General features: G+C 44.9%; 1 pseudogene; it reads right to left on the bottom strand.

Moving 5' to 3' along the window:
- LOC119315898 overlaps positions 1–6,777 on the bottom strand; it is a 17,424-nt pseudogene that overhangs the window by 5,310 nt on the left and 5,337 nt on the right.

Here is a 6,777-nt window from a genome sequence, read left to right as displayed (position 1 = left end):
CCATATCACAGCCGCCACCTCCTTTCTAGATCGCCACCGCCACCGTCCTTCCCTCTCCGCCTCGCCTCTGTCTCCCACCGTCTCCCCTCTCCCTCCCTCAGATCCGCCGCCGTCCGCCTCCGCGTGGCCTCCACCTCCACCTCCAGCCCCACCGCACACCACTCCTCTCTCTCCCCGTGTGACGAACCCTAACGCTCAGATCCAGATCCCTCCCATCGCCGCCACCCACCTCCCCCATCTCCCTCACCTCGCCGCCGGACACGACCTCGGCTCTCCCCTCCCCTCCCTCATCAGAAGAGATCCGATCTCCCGTCGACGTCCTCCTCCCTCCTGCTCCGGGTAACCAGTTCCCCTTCCAACCTCCAACCAACATCCCACCACCGCGCTGCCATGCCCCTCCCTCGAACCAAGATCTCGGTGGCGATGAGCCCAGCGTGTGGCGTGCGGTGGCAGGGGGTCGGGATCGACAGGAGGAGTGGGAGGATCTGGTCCATCGGGAGGTGCTTGGTGGCGGCGGTGGAGGAGGCCGGCGCGCAGGAGGACGGCGTGATGCAGCCCAAGGAGGGGAGCGAGGCGGCCAAGAGGTACCCGTTGTACCTGTCCAAGGAGGTGCCCGAGGACGCGGCGCTCCCGATCACCGTGTTCGACCGCTTGCTCGTGCTCTTTCTCCCCTCCATGTCGGTTTCTTTCTCCATGGATCAGTAGTGGTTCAGATGAAGAGCGTGATTTGATTTGTTTGGGTTTGAATTGATCGTGCGCGTGTGTGTGTGTGTGTGTGTTTACAGGGGAGAAGAAGGCCAAGGAGGAGCATGCCAAGAAGCTGCAGGCCAAGAAGTCCAAGATGAAGGTATGCGCTGCCGCTTCCTCGTTCCTCCCCTGCTTTGGCGCTGTTACTCGACTCGGATGTGTTGCTAGACTGCTTGTTAGTGGAATCAGCTTCTTGATTGGTGTTGTGCTGCTACTGTTGCTGTGTTAGATAAGCATATCATGTAGTCTTTTAGTACATGGAGTTCTGATTAGTGGTGTTTTATAGCTCAGAATTAGCGCTTAGTTGTGACATATAAGTATTACGATACAGCATCAGAGAATTGCTTATATCAGTTTAGTTTATTGCTTGAATTTGCTGCTCACTTTTCTTAAGTGCATATCGTTTGTCATTCACTGTTATTTACTTATGTGATCAGCATCATTTCTATGTAGATATGCAACTCTTGAGTATATTGTCCTTATATGCCCCTTTCATACCATTCCCACTCAAACCAAAGCTTCTGTATGCACTTGATATTTGCAATGAGACTTGAGAGAACTTCTGTATGCATTGAAGTTTTCTCTAATATAGATTTCTCAAATTTCTCTCTAAACTTCTCTAATAAAAAATGGTGCTAACTGTTAAAGCTCTTCGTGGTGACATGTTTCTTTTACCAATACAATACTATATTAGCACTCAAGGACTATTTGAGTGATAGGTTGTTCATAATATTAGAGAAGTGAACTGATTAAACTATTGCTTTCCCCAATAACAAAAAATAAACACGGCAGTTGAACAACGTGTATCCCTTCACTTGAAAGCCTATGAAACTTTCTGTAGCAGCAGTGCAGCACACTTTATATACATGTATGAGGCTGGGTAGTTCAACTCTACTTTACTTCCTAACTCATTCATATATATGATGGAAATTGTGCAAGTTCCATGGTGCCAAGTGGCCTCTGGCCATCTTGAAATGGGACTCCAGTAACAAGTAGATGTTGCTGCCGCACTCAATATTTTAAGTTGTTTTTTTCTTTTTTGGGATGTTAATCACCCAGTTTCCTTGTTAATAACCTAAGAACACTTGCCTCCTCCCCAACCCTCGCCCCAGCCTGCCGCTGCCGGCTTGCCGCGTGGCTGTCGCCACAGCAGCTAATTAGATTTTTGGGACTCTGTTTCTATGCTTTGCTCGATAACATTTTAGATATTGATTCGACACGCTTTATATAAAATGATTTATCTTGTACATTGCTCTGCCTAACTTGTATACATGAAACCATACTTGTCAAATATCGAGTATCACTGCTGAATAATAACGTCTTGTTTTCTGTTTACTGAATCACAATTCTTCTCTCTTTTTACCATTAATCCATCTTACAGCCATCAATAAGAAAAACACTTATCTTCATATTAGGCTTATTATTTTGTTGTCTGCAGTATTATAATGTACATATGCTTTTCTGTTCACTGAATCACAATTCTTCACTCTTTTTACCATCAATCCATCTTCTTACAGTTGCATGTTTTTTTTGGCTGTCCAGATGACCAAGCCAAAGGAGGAAGCAGCTGCTCATCACTGAGGACAAGTAACTCCAGCAGGTTGACGCTGTAGATTCACAATGTACCTTCCATATGCCCATCCAGTTCTGTGATTTGTTTCTTGAAACCCAAAAAACCCCATGCCCATGTGGGAGCTGAACCATAGTTTTTTGCTTGTGGGAAATAATATCCTTGGTTGAATCGACTTGAGGTAGTTTCTTCGAAATTCTTGGAAATGCTTTGGTAGTTCCTTTCGGCGAGAAACTGTTTTGTACTGAAGTTTACTTGTACATGTGTGGTTTGCTACTGTTGCTTTGTTTGGGTTGGGTTGGTTCCAGCAGGGAGATGTGCACGCACACTGGCAGCATGAGCTAGCAGCCATGATTGCTAGCCAGCCACCACCATGTCAATGTAATAAATGTGTGGCCTATCTAGTGTGCTGCTGATAGAAATATAGATGTGTGGCCTATCTAGTGTGCTGTTGATAATCTGTTTTTACCTCACTTGGCAGGCACCATAATCTGTTTTTACCTCACTGTACTATAGGAATAAATGTGTGGCCTATCTAGTGTGCTGCTGATAGAAATATAGATGGAAGATTAGTTGACCAGTTATGCAATCTATAATCCTTCATATATATTGTTGTTGTCTATGTGTGCTGCTGCTTCATACATGTTTAATAAAATCTATCAAGCAGCTGTTGTCATGTCATGCTTGCTGTATTAATAGCCAATTTAGTTGTGTATTGCCATTTCTATTTTGCTAATGAACACCTTCCAACTTAAATGTTGAATTGCCTTGTACACATAATTGTTTGTAATCTATGGGAAAGCCGTTAATAGTCAGCTGACCTTGTGAACTGTATAAATATATCAAAATCTTTTTGTTAAATTGAGCTTATTGTCAATTCTTGCTTATAAGCTATGTTTGATGCTGCCTACAGGTTCTTATTCTTCTTTTTTTTTCATAGGTGAAGTATGAAGTGCGAAGTCGTGAAGCCTATCAGCAAGAGTAGCATATTATGTATTGTAATATCAGGCAGAGTGTAATATTAGTCAGAGTAGCATATAATGTATTGTAATATTTAGTGTTGTTTTGGATGAATTTCATTCGCTCTAGTCTGTTTGAAATATTGATTGTGTATATAACTTCAATACTATGAAATGGAAACCTGACCAGGGGGACATATTTATGAGAATTGTTTGACAAATTTTCAAATTTCTGACGTGTGGGTGCAATTGTGATATCAGCATGACAAGTGGGACCACTCTGACCAGTGGGACCAGCACAAAAATAATATGGCTGAAAATAGAAAATTAATAGTAATGGCCCAGAAAATAAAAATGTTGAATTGTTGGGCCAGGCCCATGTATCTGACCAGAATTAAAAAGAAAAATAACATTAAATGGGCTGAATTGTTGGGCTCGGCCCATATAGACACCGAATTGGACCGGGCTGAATCTTATCAACGACCTTTTCAATTGGTCGCAATTTTGCCACGTCAGATTGCCACGTCGGATCCGACATGGCCTGGGGAGAGAGCTAGCGACCAAAACAGAAGGTCATAGGATCAACGACCTTTTGTTAAAGGTCGCTATAGTCAGTTTACGACGCCCAGCTTTTGACCTTATGTTTTTGGTCACAAAAAGGTCATAAATGGAAATTTGTGACCATTCAGTGACCAATAGTGGTGGTCATAAGTTGACATATTTCTTGTAGTGTGTGCTGAAGCTCGTATGATCTAACTGAACATTACATTGGCGGGAAGATTTACAAGATGGCGATTGTGATGATGACCCCTAGGTGAGGAGCTGGGAGGTGTAGTTGTTGACGGCTCCGGCGACGCGGTAGCCCTTGACGCCCTCCTCGTCCTTGCTGCGAAGGATGGCCGGGACTCGGATGCTGAGCTCCCTGGGCGTCACCTGCTCCCTCTCATTGTAAGTTGTAATCAGGTGCGGGCTCCCTGGGCGATTCATGAAAGGGAAGTTCTCAAGCTTGACAATCTCGTTATCCGACAAGTCAATCGTGTCAAACTGGTCCTATTATCAAAAAAAAGGAACAAAGACAGTTATAAACACAGCTAGAGAAGGACTTGGAGCAACTACAAACAATTCAAAATGAGATTAAAAAACCCTATGATTTCAATTTCAAATCAAGCTAAACGGTTTAAATATTAAGCCATCGGTAATACAAAAATCATAAGAGGTGTGTCACTGATTGTAGAGTCAGTACAAGAAAGTAGGCTGGTAACACAATAACAAGCCACACATAAAACTGTCATGCCCTGGACAACTACATAGAAGAAAGCAAAAGTAACCAGAATAGTAGAGGTGCGCTAATCAAGTATAAAAACACTATTTTGAACCGTAACAACAAAATCACCGCTCTTAGGTGGACACTACACAAAATATGCTCAAACAGTACCCACGTCTCGCCAGGATGAATTGTCACAATGTCAAGATCAGTATTTCCCACAAAATTTAACGATAGTTCTGGTTCCATATTTTTCTACCATTATGAAACAAGGTTGAAAAAAAGAAGACAAGTGCAGAACTAGCCAACTGACAGTACAGATCAAAAGGAAAATAAAACAAAGGAACACAAACCCATAAAGCGTAAGCTTGAATTTACCACTCTACGGAACCAAACTGCAGGGTTATTCCAGTTCTATACACAAAAGATTTAACATGTTTTCCTACTAGTATTTACAATGTTTTTATTTTGGTAAATTAGAAAGAGGGGAGATGGGGCACAGAACTTTGAGGCACTGTTATGAGGTAGTGTCTGATGAAGGTTGCCCTTTGGGGCGGCAGTGGTAGCTCCGCCAAATGTAGCAGCGGCACCTCCGACTGGCACAATGGCAAATACCGAGAAGAATGTCATGAAAAAAGCAACACATAAGGCTTTTGTGATGGCATACCTGAAAATAGCAGTAGTGGGTTAGTGTGGTTTATGTATATTTGCACAGCACACAACATAACAGATAAACAAAGGCCAAGAACCCATAGGCGCCAGAAAACAAAAATCTTTTTAAACTAATGCCTATTCCATGCCATCTGATCTACAGCAGCAAAATTCACTACACAATAGTTATTTCATAGAAGAATGTTACTCCAGGAGTACAATTCACTACACAATAGTTATTTTATAGAAAAATGTTCCTCCATGTGCACCAAAAGCAACCAATGCATCTTTTCACTGAGCTTGCTGGGGAAAAGCAATGATGCTACAGAAGAAGTTCTTGAACTTAATCCGTACTACATGTGCAAAGTAACTGGAGAGAGATTGTCTGCATAATCCCATCCGAGCTTCTGAACCATACAACAGCAGACTAAATGCCACTGAAAGAACAACACAATGACTTGAAAAGCAATACATCGGACGGAGTTAACATATGCTATTTGCAAATTGGAAAGAGATTGATTGTAGAACAATGTGTATTTGTGGACAAAGGCACGACGATAATTGGAACGGATTGAGCTATTATGGCTGAATAAGTAGACTAAGTTGTTGTCGGATTGATTGATTGATTCCACAGTGCACTGGACCAACAGAATTGTTCCCAACAATGCTTTTTTCTACCCCGTGGAGCCTTCCTACACTGATCTACTAGTTGCAACACTTACTGCAACCAACATGTTATAGTCCAAGTTGAGGTACAAAAGAAACCCTGAAATTAAATCGGCTAGATGTCACTGAAACCTGCTGAGACTAACAAGATGCAGCCAAACTGACAAAGTGGTCTCGCTATTGTGTTACTCATGATGCAGATGTTGAGAATTTAATGTCCGACAGCCCCTAACTGAACCAGAACCTGAATGGTCTTCACACTTCCTGACTGAACCTGAACGCAGTGTGGGGATTAGGAGAGGAGGCGTACGTACATAGCAGGTCCACGACAGCTCTTTCTACCCTCGTGGGCCTCGCTGCGGCCGGTGAGAAGGAAGGTCTTGAAGCCGACGTCCTGGACCTCCCTGTAGAGGCGGAGGCTAGAGGGGATCACCGGCGCCTCCCCCGTCTCCACCCACCGTTCGAACTCCCAGTGGTCGAACAGCTCCAGCCTGCAATCGAACAACAAATTAACCGTGTGTGTTAATAGCAGGCCCGCGATCTCAGAATGTGACAAGCGTGGGTCGCCCACCCGTATCCGTGTTGCGCGTAGTAGGGGAGCTTGGAGAGCAGCGTCTCATCGACATCGAAGACCCAGGCGCCGGTGGCAGCGCGGGCGTAGGCGGAGGCCTCCCCATGACGAGGTCGAGGTTGGAGCGGTAGGCGGGGCTAGTGAGGTATGCGTGCACGTGCGGCACGCAGTCCTGCGGCACGGCGGCCCACGGCGCCAGGTTGTTAGCCTCCCCCGCCGTCCTCCAGCTCGCGCACCACAGGTTCAAGGCAGTCTCTGTGGACGCGGTGGGTGGCGCGCTCAGGTGGCGGGAGGACCAGGGGTGGGCCGGCGGCGAGGTTGGTGTAGTGAAGGGAGGAAGGGGGCGGTG

The sequence above is a fragment of the Triticum dicoccoides genome, chromosome 6A (genome assembly GCF_002162155.2).
Source record: "Triticum dicoccoides isolate Atlit2015 ecotype Zavitan chromosome 6A, WEW_v2.0, whole genome shotgun sequence".
Taxonomy (NCBI): domain Eukaryota; kingdom Viridiplantae; phylum Streptophyta; class Magnoliopsida; order Poales; family Poaceae; genus Triticum; species Triticum dicoccoides.
Note: the sequence above shows the minus strand (reverse complement) of the source record. Positions and strands in the feature narration are given on the sequence as shown.